We start from the raw sequence: 16,088 nt of genomic DNA, 5'->3' as shown, positions 1-16,088 counted from the left end.
TTCACTGCAGCTGAAGGAATACAGAAAGTATTTTTAAAGGTAGCATTATTCACAGGGCATAGCATACATAAGCAAATTACAAGGACATAAATATTAGAGAGTCAACCCATCACATTCATGGATTCAACCAACCATGTATCAAAAATATCTGAAAAACAAATTGTGTCTGTACTGAATACATGCAGTTGTTTTTCCTGTCATTACACCCTAAACAATGCAGCATAACAATTATTTACATAGAATTAATATTGTATTAGGTATCACAAGTCATTTAGAGATGATTTAAAGTACACAGGAGAATGTGTACATGTTCTATGCAAATACTACACCATTATACATAAGGGACTTGAGGGTCCACAGATTTTGGTATCTGTGATGGGGTGGGGAAGGCAGGGTGTGTGTCCTGGAATCAATCCCCCATGGATACTGAGAGGTGACTGTACTTGGAAGAACAGGGTCCAGGAAAGCACCCCAGTTCTTCTGGGATTACTGTGAAGGGCAGAAATGAGATATAAGTTGGTGTCCCTTGCTGCCTTCAGGGTAATAGGTTGTGAAGATGAAATGAAATATTAGGAGTAAAAGGTATACCAACAAGAAAGATGCCAGAGATAATTTGCATTGGTTTCATGGAAAAACAGGAGAAAGAGGGCTAAGCCCAAAGAGGGGGCGTATATCATAGGAGCTTTTTCATGACAGCAACCAGACATATGTTCAGTATTCCCACATTCTTTCCTCCATCCCATATAAGCACCCTGTCTCACCTCCAACTTATTATATCCCATTTTATTTTAAATTTCTCCTTCAGGACACATAGCCTCCTGCTCATTCCATATCCTCATACTGCCACTGCATTCCATCTAGAGACTTGCTGACATATATGTTGACTTGTTGACACATGTTGACATATATACTATCTCTGGTTTCCCAAATTAAAACACAATGCTCTTGAGGCTGGAAAGGACACCTAAACTGTGTCTGTGGCAGTGACAGCTGTCTCCACACTGACTGGTGTCCATGGATCTTTATCTCCATAGTATAATTCATAGGTATATAAGAAACTACTGCAGTACAACTGGCTGGTCCCACCTTAAAAAGCCTGAAGACCTAATCATGCTGAAGTCATAGGAGACCAGCCCCAGAATAAACAAACTAAATTGACTATTAAGAGCTCAAAGTCACAAGACAGTCATTTGTTTGTTCCCAATTGGTCACTAAAAGCAAAAGAAAAACTAAATGAGTAAAACGAACATTGCATGAAGAAGGCGCCTGGTCAAATTCTTCACCCTTGGGAGCCTGTTCAGACTATTCTGTGTCCAAAAAATATCCCTTTGGCTAGATAACCTCAGAGCCATTTTTACTTCTTGTATCTTCCTGTTTTATTCTGCCTCTAAGTCTGCTTGAAAATAAATGCATTCTTCATTTACAGTTTTATGTCACTTAACAAGGATACCTTCTGAGAGTGTATCACTAGCCAATGTCATTGTTGTTTGAACATCACAGAGTTCACTTACACTAACCTAGATGGTATAGGTCAATAACTTGACATGGCTTCTTTATGCAATCATGAGATGTATAAAGTGCTGCCAGAGGAACATGGCATGCTGTTTAGAATAAACCTTTTTTATAAGTAGAAAAAGTAACAATTAAAATCATGATTAAAAAGTTTAGTATAATAAACACATAAGCCTGTACCCATAGTTGCTTATTATGGTTATCACCTATTATATGCTGCACATAATTGTATGTGCTATACTTTTATGACTGGAAGTGTAGTATCTTTGTTCACACCACCATCACCACAAACACAAGATTAATGTGTTGGACTGTGATGTCAGGACAGCTGTGAAAATCACCAGGCAATCTGAATGTTTCATCTCCATTGTGGAACCACCATCATATATGGGGTCAGTCATTGACAAAACGTAGTTATGCTGTGTAGGACTGCACTCTGCCCTAGAAATCCTACAGTATTTTGTTTACCTTTACCTTTTGACAGTTTTAAGTCTATGCATCATATTATAACTGTAGGATGTTACCCTTCTCTTCTACCCTACCACTTTCTCTGCAATATGATTCTTACCTCCATAGCACCAGTTCACAGCAAGCTGTTTCCCCAGAGAAAAATGGTTCAAAGATATATCCACTGGCTTACCAGAATGAGTCCTGGAGACACACTGCCTTCCTACCCAAGTTTCAACTATGTGACTTGCAGTCATCAAAACAATCCTCAGTCCATATCCTTCAGGCCAGCGCTGACTCATCCTGAATGTCACCAGCATCAGCAATGAGATCACAATGCTCAGACCTTTAGACTACTTCAAGCCAGCCTTTGAGAACAGAGTGCATGAGGATGGTTAAAGGGCCTCTTAGATTCAGGGTAGCATAGACAGAAGAATTCTATAGTTTCAAGAAGTCAATGAAATCAGGTTCCCTCACACCTATGCCAAAAACGTAGATGCACAGACTGTACCCCCAAGTTAAGAGGAAAGAAGAGCAATCAGAGACAATCAGTTTGTCTGTACTCCCTGTCTATACCTCCTCATTTGCCCTCTTTTGGTTTGGATCTTGAATGTCTTCCAAGAGCCTATGATGCTAAAGACTTGGTCCCTAGACTGTGGCACTACTGGGAGGTTGTGGAACCTTTAGAGGTGAGGCCTAGTGAAAGTAAGTTAGTTCTCTGGGAGTGTGCTCCTTTAGGGAATAGTGGAACTCCAGTCACTTCCTCTCTCACTCCCCTCCCAGCCACTATGAGGTGAATAGGTCTCCATGTTCCACCATGATGTACTGTGCTGCCATGAGCACAAGGCAACAGGACCAAGTGACCATTATCTAAAACCGTGAGCCAAAATAAATCTTTCTTCCTTCTAAGTTGATTATCTTAGATATTTGTCTCAGTGACAGAATACTAACATACCCTCCAACCCATTGACCCCAGAACTCCACTTGAAGCCACAACTACCAAGGCTGCCAGTGGTCTCCCCCTTAAAGAGACCATGTTAGTGGAGTGCTCCACTACAGTTTTCCTCAAACTGTGGCCTACAGATACTCTGTATGAGAACAACTGGAGATGCTCATTTAAGATGGAGATTTCTGGGTCATGGGGTCAGAAAAAAAGAAACCTTCAACCCAGAACTCTGTACTTAGAAAACCTATTCTGTGAAAAATGAAAGAAGAGTAAAAAGCATTTTCAGAAACCAAGAAAATTTATTGCAAACAGACATTCTCTTCAAGAAATGCTAAGAGGAATTCTTCAGTCTGAAGGGAAACATACCAGATGATAAATCCAATCTCCAAGAAGAATTAACATCATAGGAAACAGTAAATACAAAAAAAAAAAAAAAACCCTTTATTTTTCTTTTCTTAATTCATTAAAAAGCATATGAAGGGCTGGGGTTGTGGCTCAGTGATGCAGCGGTGCCTCACATGTGTGAGACACAAGGTTTAAGTCTCAGCACTGCATTTATTTAAATTAATAAAATAAAGGTCCATTAACATAAAAATAATTTTAAAAAGCATAGAGTGAAACAGACATTATTACCTCATGTCCATATATGACTATAAGACCAATGTGATCCCATAATACATACAATCAGAAAAATGAGAGATTACACTCCTCTTATGTATGATCTATTAAAATGTATAAATGCATTCTATTGTCATGTACAACTAAATAGAACAAAAAAAATTTTAAAAAGCATATGAGTATTTAGTACAAAAAGTAAAACAATACGTTGTAGGTTTTCAAAAATATGTAGATAAATTTGTTTAATAACAGCACAAAGGATCAGTGGTAGGCAAATGAAACCATAGATTGCAAGTTTCCTATATTTTATATTTCAGGTGAGGTAAAATTAACTCTAAACCACAGAAAGTTAAAGATGCAGATTTTAATACCAGACCAGTGGTTCTCAAACAGTGGTTTTCTGACCAACAATATCAACATCACCTAACATTTGTTAGAAATCCACATTTTAGGATTTCACCCCAGACCTACTGAATCAGAAATTTTAGGGTTAGAACCCTCAACAGCAACATGCTAAAACATAATGAAAAATATATAATTAAAAAGTCAATAGAATGAATAATCAAATTGAAATACTAGAAAATATTCAACTTCCTCCAAAGAAATCAAGAAAGGAGAATCCAAGAAGCAAAAAGAGAGAGAGAGAGAGAGAGAGAGAGAGAGCGAGAGAGAGAGAGAGAGAGAGAGAGAAAGAGGTGTTGGGGGTGAACAAATAGAAAACCAATAGTAAACTGGCAGAACTAAACCAATAATCTCATTAAATGTAAATGAACTAAATTTTTTAATTAAAGGCAAAAGTTAGCATACTGGAAAAAAATAAACAAGGTCCAATTATATTCTGTTTACAAAAGATTAAGTTTAAATAAAAAGGCAAAAATAGAAAAGAATGGAGAAAGATATACCATGCAGACACTAATTACATGAAAGTTGGAGTAGCTCTATTAATATAAGATGAAACAGGTTTCAAGACGAGGACTCAACCCAAGATAAAGAAATGTATTTCCATAATGATCAAGAGGTTGATACATCACAAATATAAATAAATATATACATATATAAATCTCAAATATGCATGTATATGTGCATGAGGATAGAGCTTGAAAATGCATGAAGCAAAAACTAACAGAATTAGAGAAGACCAGACATAGCAACTTTGTGGCTAGACTGTAACACCACTCTCTCATTAATTTGCTGAGCATCTAGGGGAAAAATCAATAAGGAAATAGGAGATCTGAATGATGCCATCAACCTTCTTGGCCTCATTAATGTTCACAGAACACAACACTCAACAACTGTGAAATGTGCATTATTTTCAACAGCACATGAACTACTCCAAGGTTAACTTATGCTGAACCTTAAAACAATTCTCAATAAATTTCAAAAGTTGAAAGTCTAATAGAATATGTTCTCTGACAAAATGGAATTCATTTAGAAATCATTGAATAGTAAGATATGTAGAAGATCTCCCAAAATGAATAAATGAAACAATAAACAATTCATGGGTCAAAAAATACATTGCCAAATAAATTAGAAAATAGTTCTAACCTAATGATAGTGAAGACACAAGATCAAACCTGTGAGATGCAACTAAAATAATGCCTAGAATTCAAAATTTATAGTTATAAATGTGTATACTAGAAAGAAATATTGCTTAAAAATCAGACACACACCACAGCCCCCTACTCACCTGCCCATCCCGTCACTGCTGCCATCCCCATCAGTTCTGAAAATATGCAACAAGTTCTCTGCTTCAAAACAACTCCTCTGGCAGCATTCAGAATGGCTGAAAATGCTACTAGAGAATCAGTTCAACTTAAGTATGTCAATGAAACAACATCTTTGACATACTTAAAAGATGCAGATGCAATGAACACAGCAGACATAGAGGGGGAGAAATGACTATCAAAGACAACACAGGAGTGCACAGCATGAATGATAAATTTTAAATGTGTCCTGCTTTCAACTTCATGTTTAGTGTAAAAATAGTCACATTCTAGTTATGGCCTAGAAACTCAAATCTCAAACAGAAGGTTTAAATAGAGGCCCCAAACCTTGATTTTTCTGGTAGTTGATGGTAAATTCTACAATATTGGTAAACAAGAAGGTTACGTAGGACTTTAGTTCTCATACTACTAACTAATACTATATGATAAATCTAAAAACTTGTCTGTACTTTGGAAAAAAAATATAACACAGATAAACAGGGAAGGATCTCAGATGGCTGCTAAAAGACAAGTGTGAATCACAGTGGACAAATCAAACCTCACAGAGCCTAAAAGAGGTGACTGGATGAGAGAATCCACGTGAAAACACTTTGTAAACTGCAGTCTGTTCATAAGTAGTATATCATAGTCCCAACTTTCATTATTCTCCCTTCAGGGAAGAGACCTCCTGGGGGTGGTCAATGAGGTGCTGGGCTCAGGAGGCGTGTGGGTAATCAGAAACTAAACTTCTGAACAGCCCTGAAAAACTTCTGGAAGTCCTGGAAAAGTCATAGTAACAGAACCAAGAGTCATTGCTGATCCTGGCCCCTCAGACCAAAGCAGTCAAGGCTGCTTCTGTCTTTTCTCTCATTTTTCTGAAGTGAAGGTGATGATCTGGCCATGGGATGCAAGGAGCCACAGTCAGATGAGCAATTCATGTTCCTAAGAAGCAAACAGGTGAGCACAGGGTCCTGAGAGGTACAGAAGTGGATAAAAGGGGTCAGTGGGTCCCCACAGGACATTAACTACAGTAGCTCATGGACAGATCCACCCATCCACAGATCCAGTCTCCCAGCACCATAAGGACTCCACCACTATACTGCTGAGACAAATGGGAAGTGCTAGAATCACAACTGGGCCTGTCCGTGACTTACAATTTACCATGCACTTTTATGCTGCAGGGAAATGCCTCAAAAGCCCCATGGTCCTACTCTTCTCACTGCTTACAGGGACTTGAGTTATATTCAGGCATTGCTAAGGGGACATACTTTAACAGCAGAAGCCCAGTCAGGACTTACAGATCTTACCTGGGTGCTAACCTTGAGTGAGAACAGGTAAGCTGAGTTGGCTGTGCCCAGGGGCTGTGTGGCTGTATGTGTCCCTTTGGACTCCAGCAAACTATAGCCACATTGACCAGCAATCTGTGGTCTCTGCTGACCTGCAGTGTTCCCCATATATTCTTACTAGTCAGATGTGCAAGGACAGCAGCAGGCAGTAGTTCAGGAGTAGCCAAGGGTGAAGTCACAACAGATCACTCTTGCAGTGTGACTCCATGTCTCTCTGTCATCAAGCCTATGTCATTTATCATCTCACAACATGACATTGTGGGAAATTTGCCATTATGAAGCTGGTGTTGAATAGTAAAATTATAATATTATCCTAAATTAAATGATTTTCCTCTCAAACATTTCAAAGTCCTTGTTATGCCACATGGTATTGCTGAGCCCTGAAGAAAAGACAGATGTTATTATCCAAGTTTTGATGTGGTTGTGGTCAAAGTATTGAAAATTTTTTTTCCTTTTTTGCCCTACAGTTAAATTCTGGTTTCTGTTCTTCTGGAAACAAAGATGGGATTTAACTGTGTCATTAAGTGGCATCACTGATGGTAGAAACAACACAAGTGATAATCAGCACTGAACACCTACCTGACAGGAAGTCATATCCCTGGGCCTTGTGCACTTTGGCAGTCTTCTCCGGCATATCCCTTGTGGGAACACTATAAGTTGCATCAGTGGCTCCTGTGGGGAATGGTACTTCTGAATCAGGGGACCCTTGCACCTGTCAATGATAGCCTAGTCTATTTGCACCTGAGCCATTTAGCACAGACCAGCTCTTCATGGTCACTAGTAGACTGGGGGAGTTCCCTGACACTGCCTGACCAACAAGCTCTGCCACTGCCCTGCACCCTCTGGAACAGGCCTTACAAGTCAGAATTGACTCTAAAGAGACACCCTGGTGGGTATTGTGTGGGGAGATGTCTCTTATCAAGGCACTGAATTGTCCAGCTTTTATCAAACAGGAACTCACAAGCAACAACCATGGATCATTACTTCAGTGGTGTTTTCTAATTAGCCCACTCATATTAAAAAAAAAAAAAAAGAGTAATTGTCTAGTAAATACAGATCAAAAAACAACAAAGCAACTAAGCCCTGAAGGAGCTTAAGTAAGTGGATGGACTTGAATTTACAGAAAATGAAAAAGTTCAGCTCAGAACTATTCCATGGGATCATGCTGAAGACTTAAGCTGTCTTAAGAGCTTTAAGACTACTAACAGTGTAGAGTCAGACCCTTCATTTGTAGACTCAGACCCTTTATTTGAAGCACAACCATCAATCTAAGTGGAAGAGCAAAGTATGAAATGTAATCCAGGTGGGTCATCTCTAACCAGCACTGAGTTACCTCTGCCCACTCCCCATACATTGCTTCCACCAATTTCCCTGTGGTCACATGGGGTGTTGGAGGTGCTAGGATGGGATCAGGAATGGACTCAGTCCACTCACCTGCCTGGGCAAGTCCCTCTGTCTGTGTATCTGACACAGACTAAACAATAAATAGTTGTTATATGGAGAAACAAATGACCTATCCTGAACTGTGAGTTTCTTCCCTTGTAAAATGAAAACAATTCTGCTTCATCAATTTCTGAGGATGGTTTTCAAATGAGATCATGTGTGTGAAAGCTTTTCATAAACTGTAGAGCACTGGACAATTAACAGTGTACTGACATGCATAACTGCCTCCCTTCCCCTAATGAGTAATATGAGAATTCAACTCCTGAGACAAGGTCTCTGGACTTACCACCCACATCTCTCCACTGCAGGGAAGGAGTGGGAACTTTCTGTCACAGGTGCAGTGGAGTCTTGGTCTCAGTACTCCAGATTCTCTGCCTTTGCATCATTTTTTTGCTTACAGCATTGAGATTGTAAGAGTTCCCTTAACCCTCTTCACTTAGCACAAGTTTAGAAAATATTTCAGTGTCAATCTTTACACCATAGTAAATTGTATGGACTCAGGTATTAGTGATTACAGGATAGTGACTTTTAATTACACACAAAGACATTTACAGCAATCTCCCACCTATAGAGTTGTAAGTTTACAGTGATGATTTCTTAATAAAGGGAGCATCTGCTTTAGAATTTTTAATTGGATTAGGGAAGTGAGTGCTCATTCAATGTGACAGTATTCACTGAAAACCTCCTGCAAACAAGGCACTTTACTAAGTGTGGGATGTTGGTGCTAGTGCTGGATGTTAAGTTCTTGGAGAGGCAATGATGATATTTCCTCTAGGGTCTTTCACTCCAATATAACATGTGGCAGAATGGTCTGTGTAGTAAATAATTGTATAAGTAAGATGCTTCAGGCACTTCACTATGAGAATTAAGAAAAACCATCTCTGAACTGAGCTTAAAGAATAAGAATGATTTTTCAGGTTGGAGAAAGCAAAACCCCAAACAAACCAACAGCACAAAGACACAGAGCTATAAAGGGTTGGTAATGGTGCTCTGTGAGGTGAGAACATAAACTGCATGGAATGTTTGGGAGGGAACAACGGGAAAGCTGGTCTCCAGCCTGTGGAACATGTTAAGGGGTGCGGAAGTCATTCTATTGACCACAAAGAGGCACTGCAGGATATATGGAGCTGAAAGAGATAGGCAAGGCTATTTCAGAAATGCTCCTCTAGCAGCAGTGAGGGAGAGAAGGGAGACACCACAGCCAGAGTCCACTCATCAGGTTCTTCCTGGCTGAAATCCTCTTCACTATCCAAGGCCCTCAACACTTTCCCCGCACCTTACAGGCTAGTGCACTCGCCATTCATCCAACTTCAGGGCACCCTGCCCCTCCCCTTTGCCATCCTTATTGTACTTGTGATTATTTGTTAAATGTCCCTCTTGGCTGCTGGGACCCATGGCAGGTCCTGACCACAGGGACCAGGACTGTCAGGCTCACAAACAATTTTCAAATGAAAGAAATGTATTAAAAAGGTGGTGAAGGCCTGAATCAAGCCATCAAAATGATAGAAATCAGAGAAAGAGCAACATGGTGGGTGACTGAGGGCAGGGAGGGTAGCAAAGGCTAATGGAGTTTCTAGCCAGAAATGGGAAGACTGCCCTGTGTCTTTACATGAGACCCGGCACCCAGAAGGAAGAGAATGATGACAATTCTCAAACTTTTCTTACCTACTTTCCGATTGTCATGCTTCTTCTTTCTACCTCACTCCTTTCCTTGCTACTAAATAAACTTGAGCACTGTAAGTAAATGTTAAACATCTTTTCTTCCTGGCTGTCTCATTCTTGAAGCTGTCATTAAAAACTAGCACACATGAGACAAATTACATCAAACTCCACTACTCATCTATCATGGATATTCTTTGCCTTGTTCAAGTAGGTAAGTGATGGCTTCAGCGTTCATCATGTCCTGACAGAAAGGCTGTTACCGCTTGCTGCCTCACAAATATAAGGGTGTCCATTATGGAGTGATTGATGCTAAGCCCCTTTTCTGACACCAGCCTGGAGCAGCACCAGGTGAAAGATATTATAAACATTATCAGCATTAAGACGGATGTTGATCTTTCCTGAACCTGAAGTAAGAGATTGTGCAGCCAATTATTTTATCTGAGGCAAGTTTTTAGTTAAAGATTCAAAAGAAGAGCAGAGAGACACAATCTTGTTTCATCAGTTAAGGCAGAGGATTCCACCTGCCTGGAGCCCTGTTACAGGAGCTCAAAAAGATAAAGTAGCTTAGGCACTAGGTCAAAGTTTTACAAAGGGCCCCAGATAGGTCCCATCTGCTGAGGTAAAGTCTGAAGTCAGATCAGATTCTACAAGTAGCCTTGCTCAGCAATCAGTTTTCTTAAATAGAGATTTAGTATATGAATAACTTTGTCTAAATTCATCTCATAAAAAATAAGTGCTTTGAGAATCCCCATCCTGTATCTCATAAAAAAAAAAAAATAAGTGTTTTGAGAATCCCCATCTGCAAATCCCCATCCTAGGAAAACTAACACAACTTTCTATATGACCTAAGGGTTGACCTGCTTCCTATTTCTGGTTGATTTGCTATGAAAACATGAAGCCCCTCAAACCTCTCACAAGCCACAACATGGAAATTATAAATTTTTCCTCTTATGGAGGCCAGAACAGCCTTTGATACAGACAGAGGCAAGAGGAGGTACAGGTGATACCAATGGGTTCCGAAAGCCAGAAGGGCTAAAAAGTAATGTTTTCCACCTGGGCCAGCCTCCTTCTTTCATTCACTCTTTCATCATCCACTTGGATATGCACTAGGCACTCTGTTACACCTGTGACATAATGACTGTGCGGCTATTTGTTGAATGAATTAAAAAGGAAATTAACATTTGAAAGAATATAACAGAAAGCACATTTATTAAGGGAACAAAATGTTTAAACACTTTGTTTTGTTTGTGTGTAAAGACTATTCATTACAGAATACTCATCTGCTAATGAAGGCATGACCTAAGCTAAAGCCAAAGATTTTCTTTTTTTAAATTAATAGACTTTATTTTTAAGAGTAGTTTTACATTTATAGAAAAAAAAATAGGGATATAGTGTAAAGAGTTCCCATATACTCCTTTTTCCCCTAAACATAAACACTCCTTTTTGCCCCATTATCGACATCTTGCATTAATGTGGTATGTTTGTTATCATTTATGCACCAATATGGATACATTATTATTTACTAAAGTTCATAGTGTAAAGTAGGGTTCACTCTTGGTGTTGTAGCTTCTGCAAGTTTGGACAAATGCATAATTACATGTGTCCACCATGACGGCATTATAGAGCCAATTCCTAATATCCAATGCCTAAATATACTCTGTGCAGCATCCTTCCATGCCCGAGCCCTTGAAAAACACTGATATTTTTACTGTCATCATAGTTTTACCATTTCCAGAATGTCAAGTAGTTGGACCCTACAGCATGTAGCCTTTTCAGGTTGACCTCTTTTGCTAAGCAATGTCCACTCAAGTTTTCTCCATGTCTTTCATTGCCCAGTAGATTGTTTCTCTTGATTGCTAAGTAATTATTCCATTGCATGGATATACAACAGTTTGCTTATCCATTCACCTATAGGACATCTTAGTTATTTCCAATTTTTGTCAATTATGAATAAAGCTGCTGTACACACCCTCTGCATGTTTTTGGGGAACATAAGTTTTTGACCCTCCTGGGTAAATACCAAGGAATTTGATTGCTAGATTATATGGTAACTATGTTTAGTTTTGTTAGAAACTGACAAACTGTCTTCCCAAAATGGTTGTACCATTTTGAATTCCTACCAGCAATGAATGAGAATTCCTATTGTTCCCCATCCTCACCAGCCTTTGGGGTGTTGATGTTTTGGATTTTGGTCATTCTAATAGGTGTGAAGTGATACTTCTCTGTTGTTTTAATTTGCAATTTCCTGATAACATGATATGGAGACTAATTTGCCTTCTTAGTTATTCTTTGATGAAATGTCTATGAAGGTTTTGCCCTTTTTAAAAAATTGAGTTGTTTATTTTCTCACTGTTGAGATTGAAGAGTTCTTTGTATATTTTATATATGAGTCTTTTATTAAACATGTGTTTCACAACTAAATCCTCCAGCTCTGTGGTTTGTCTACTCATTCCCTTTACAGCCACTTTTGCAGGGTAGAAGTTTTTAATTAAAAAGGGTCCAACTTATCCATTTTTTCTTTCATAAATAGTGCTTTTAGTGTTCTACCTCACAAGTTATTACCAAGTCCAAGGTCATCTAAATTTTCTCCTATGTTGTCTTCTAAAAGATTTTAAGTTTTTCATTTTACATTTAATTCTATGATCTATGTTTAGTTAATTTTTATAACTGGTGTCATTTTTTTTTTAAAGACTATCCTTTTCCCATTGAATTGTCTTTGCTCCAGAAAATTTAAATCCTTTAAGTGGCAGATATGCCATGTTAAGTGAGCCAAATCTAAAACAATCAAAGGAAATAAATAGTCTTTAAAAAAGTGTTTCAAAATAATGAAGGCACAAGAAGCCTGTGGGACAGCTTTGAACCCCAAGGCCTGGACTGCAAACTGCTCCCAGTTATTTCCCAGCTGCAGTCTAACTTCCTATCAACTGAAACTTCTATGATTCTTGGAATGCTGTAACATTTCCTGCAATGTCTTCATGAGTAAACAGACAACCTGGACACATCTGAGAGCAGGAGGCTGAACTGGTCCACAAGGAGTCCAGATGTTGAGTGACAAAGGGGCAACCAAACTCAACATGATGCCAGATTGAGAGTAGACACTTCCCCAACATGCACTGCAGTGATACCATCAAAGTACAACCTAGCAACATGAGAGAAAGGGACATGGGATAGGAAACGTGACATAAACGGTCGTCAGCAGCTGGAATTTTTTTGTTGTTGTTACATGGGAAATGCCATTAGGAATAGATGGGGCAAAGATGGAGACTCTATTACAGTCCAGACACTGTACCTGATCTTTCAGAGACAAGGTCTCCTTTAAGATCCTAACGCTTCTATGAAATGCTTAGACATCCCCATTGTACCAAGGAGGACATTGAGGAGAAAGGAATAAGAAGATATAATGCAGAAGAAGAAAGAGAAGGAAAGGAAGAGATGCTTTTCAAGGAATATCTCCTAGGGTGCCAGGTACTGGTAGGACTTGCCTCAGTCCTCATGTTGCACCTCAGCGGGTATTAAGGTGGCAAGTTGACTTGTCTGGGATCCATAGTCAATAAGAACTCAAACAGAGTATATTAGGTCTTTTAAACCCCACGCATCCCAGGAGACCCTCAGAAACATGACTAACCAGCCCAAAGGCTGTGCTGCAGCATACACCAAGGACAAGATGGAAATAAAAGGCAACATCCAAGAAGTGACTAAATATAGTACTGGGCACAAAGGAAGAGAGAGCAAGATGAACACAGGCTCCTAGAATCAGCTTCTAGGAGTGAAGAGTCAGAGGTTAGGAACTGAGTTAAACTCATTCTGGATCTAAGCTCTGGTACCTACTTCCTAGGAGGCCTCTTGAAGTTGCAATGACCTCCCTGTAAAATGAGGATGAAATTACCCTCCCTGTGGGATGAATGGAAGATAGAGTTAATGCCCATCCCATGGCATTTATTAATAAACCATAAGAACATTATTACTATATTCTTATCGTTGGAGGATGATTGGTTGTTTAGTCAGTTTTTTTCACTGCTGTAACCCAAAAGACCTGACAAGAGCAATTTTAGAAGAGGAAAAGTTTATTTGGCACTCAAGGTTTAGATGGCCAGCTCCATTGCTCTGGGCCCAAGGTGAGGCAGAACATTGAGGAAGAAACGTGTGGAGAAAGAAAGCAGCGCAGGACAGGACACCAGGAAGCAGAAAGAGAGAAGTTCTCTCACCAAAGATAAAATGCACCCCAAAAGCACACTCCAATGACCCACCTCTCTAGTCATACCCCACCTGCCTACAGTTACCACACTGTTAATCCTTATCAGGAAATTAATGCACTGATTAGGTTAAGGGTCTCATAACCCAATCATTTCACCTCTAAACTTTCTTGCATTTTCTCACACATGAGCTCACACCTAATATCTAACCATAACAGTTGGATTTGGCTAAGATGCTAAGAGCAGGAAAGCAGTCATTTCTGGAAGCATTTAAGGGAGGGATTCAGAAGGTGGTAAGCTCAGAGTTCTGGAGTTCCCCAGCAACTTAGGCCCTCTCCCATGGCAGGGCCTTCTTGCCTATTCTCTTGCATTCACACCCCCCAAACTCAGCACTCCATGGTCTCTGAAACAACACCCAGAATCAGCTAAAAATGCAGTTTCAAACTTGTTGCAAATTGAGTTAGGGACCACAGAGCAGAAGATCAGCACTCACAAATGAGCTCCAACTCTGTGCCCAGAACACACTGGAACCAGTTTAAGAGGAAGAACCATAACTGAAAACACTTCCACACTGTCAATGAAAAGGTGGAAATTGAGTTGTGGGAAAAGTTCATCTGGAAACTACCAGGGAGAATCAAGGGTAGATTTTAAATAAATGGTCTCGTTTTCAATTATGATTACAGCAATGCCCATTTACTCATGGTGTTTCCTAATAGCCTATGCTAAATCTCCAGGCCCTCAATTTAAAAAAAAAAAATTTCAACATACTGTGCTCAGTTCAAGCCCTAAAAACTTGTGTTGGTAATATGCATATGCTAGCACTGTCACATGGTGAGACTGTTTTTGGAGAATGTTCAAGGAAAAGAAGTAAACACAAAAAACTCAATACAAGAAGTTCATTGCTTTAAAAGGATGCATTTGTAATTAATGAATTTGACAGCTATCAGGGGTGATGTCTTCATTTCCAAAGGGCACACTCATGGGCAAATATTTCCAATATATTCCTCATTACTTTTAGAGACAGGATGAAGACTATCATACCCACATATCCCCAGTCTCCTCTCATTTATTCAAATTATTTTCCTATAGTAAATTTATCATGTAGTCATTGTGGGGAGAACACAAACCAAAAATTTAAATGACTCATAAATCATCTATAACAGACAACAGTTTAATGGTTTTCTTGTAGTAGTGCCTCTTTTTTCTTCTTCTTCCTTCCTTCTTGTCACCCTTTTTTCTTTTTGCATAAAGTTACAGTCTTAACTTCTCCTTTTCTTTGCTCTGATGGTCTTAGCCTATCTGTGATGCTTGTTACCTTGGCCTTATCAAAGCCTTCACTACAGTTCTGCATTTGATTGCTTACTGGCTGGCTACCTACTCAACTGTGAACCCTTCAAAAGAGAAGGAATCTTGTGGACAGTGGTGACCCTAAAACTTTGGAATTAGTTGGCGCCTGCTGGCAGTATAAATGAACCCACTTGTGCTGATTAATTTTACATATGAATTTGGCTAGCCATGGTATTCAGATGTTTGGTCAAATACCAGTCTAGATGTCACTCTGAAAGTATTTTTTTAAATGTGAATAACAGTTAAATTTTTGAGTAGAACAGACTGCCTTCCATAATGTGGGTTGGCCTTGTTCAGTAAGTTGAAGAACTAGGAGAAAAGACTGAGGTCCCCTGAAGAAGAAGTACTCTGCCCCAGACTGCCTCTACTCTATGGTGAATCACCATCTCCTCCCTGGGTCTCCATCCTGTTCTGCAGACTTCTGATTTGCCAGCCCTATGTTGTGTGAGCCAATTCCTTAAACTGAATCTCTCTATGAATATCCACATGTACACACTTCCTATTGATTCTATTTCTCTGGAGTGCTCTGACTCACTCACACACCACCCTTCAGGAAACTGTCCCCACCCGGTCAGACGTTGCCACACTTGCCCCTCTGCAGGCCAGCCTCCTCCCTTCCTGATTCCTCCTTCTCCCTCCCATACTGGCCCCCAGGCTCCCTTTTTGCAAGGCTCAGTGTTCAGACCTCTCCTTGGTCTCTCAATCAGTCCTTCTTTGTGTCAAAATTAAAAATTACAACAAAAGTAGTTTAAAGACTTACATTGGCTTTTATTCACATTCTAAAATCAGGCAGTCCTCAAAACCAGAACATTTTCTGAGACCTCCAGGGCCACATAGTGGTCATTTATGGAGAGAGAGCAGAAGTGATTAC

Source organism: Sciurus vulgaris, assembly GCF_902686455.1.
Source record: "Sciurus vulgaris genome assembly, chromosome: 4".
Lineage (NCBI taxonomy): Eukaryota > Metazoa > Chordata > Mammalia > Rodentia > Sciuridae > Sciurus > Sciurus vulgaris.
Note: the sequence above shows the minus strand (reverse complement) of the source record.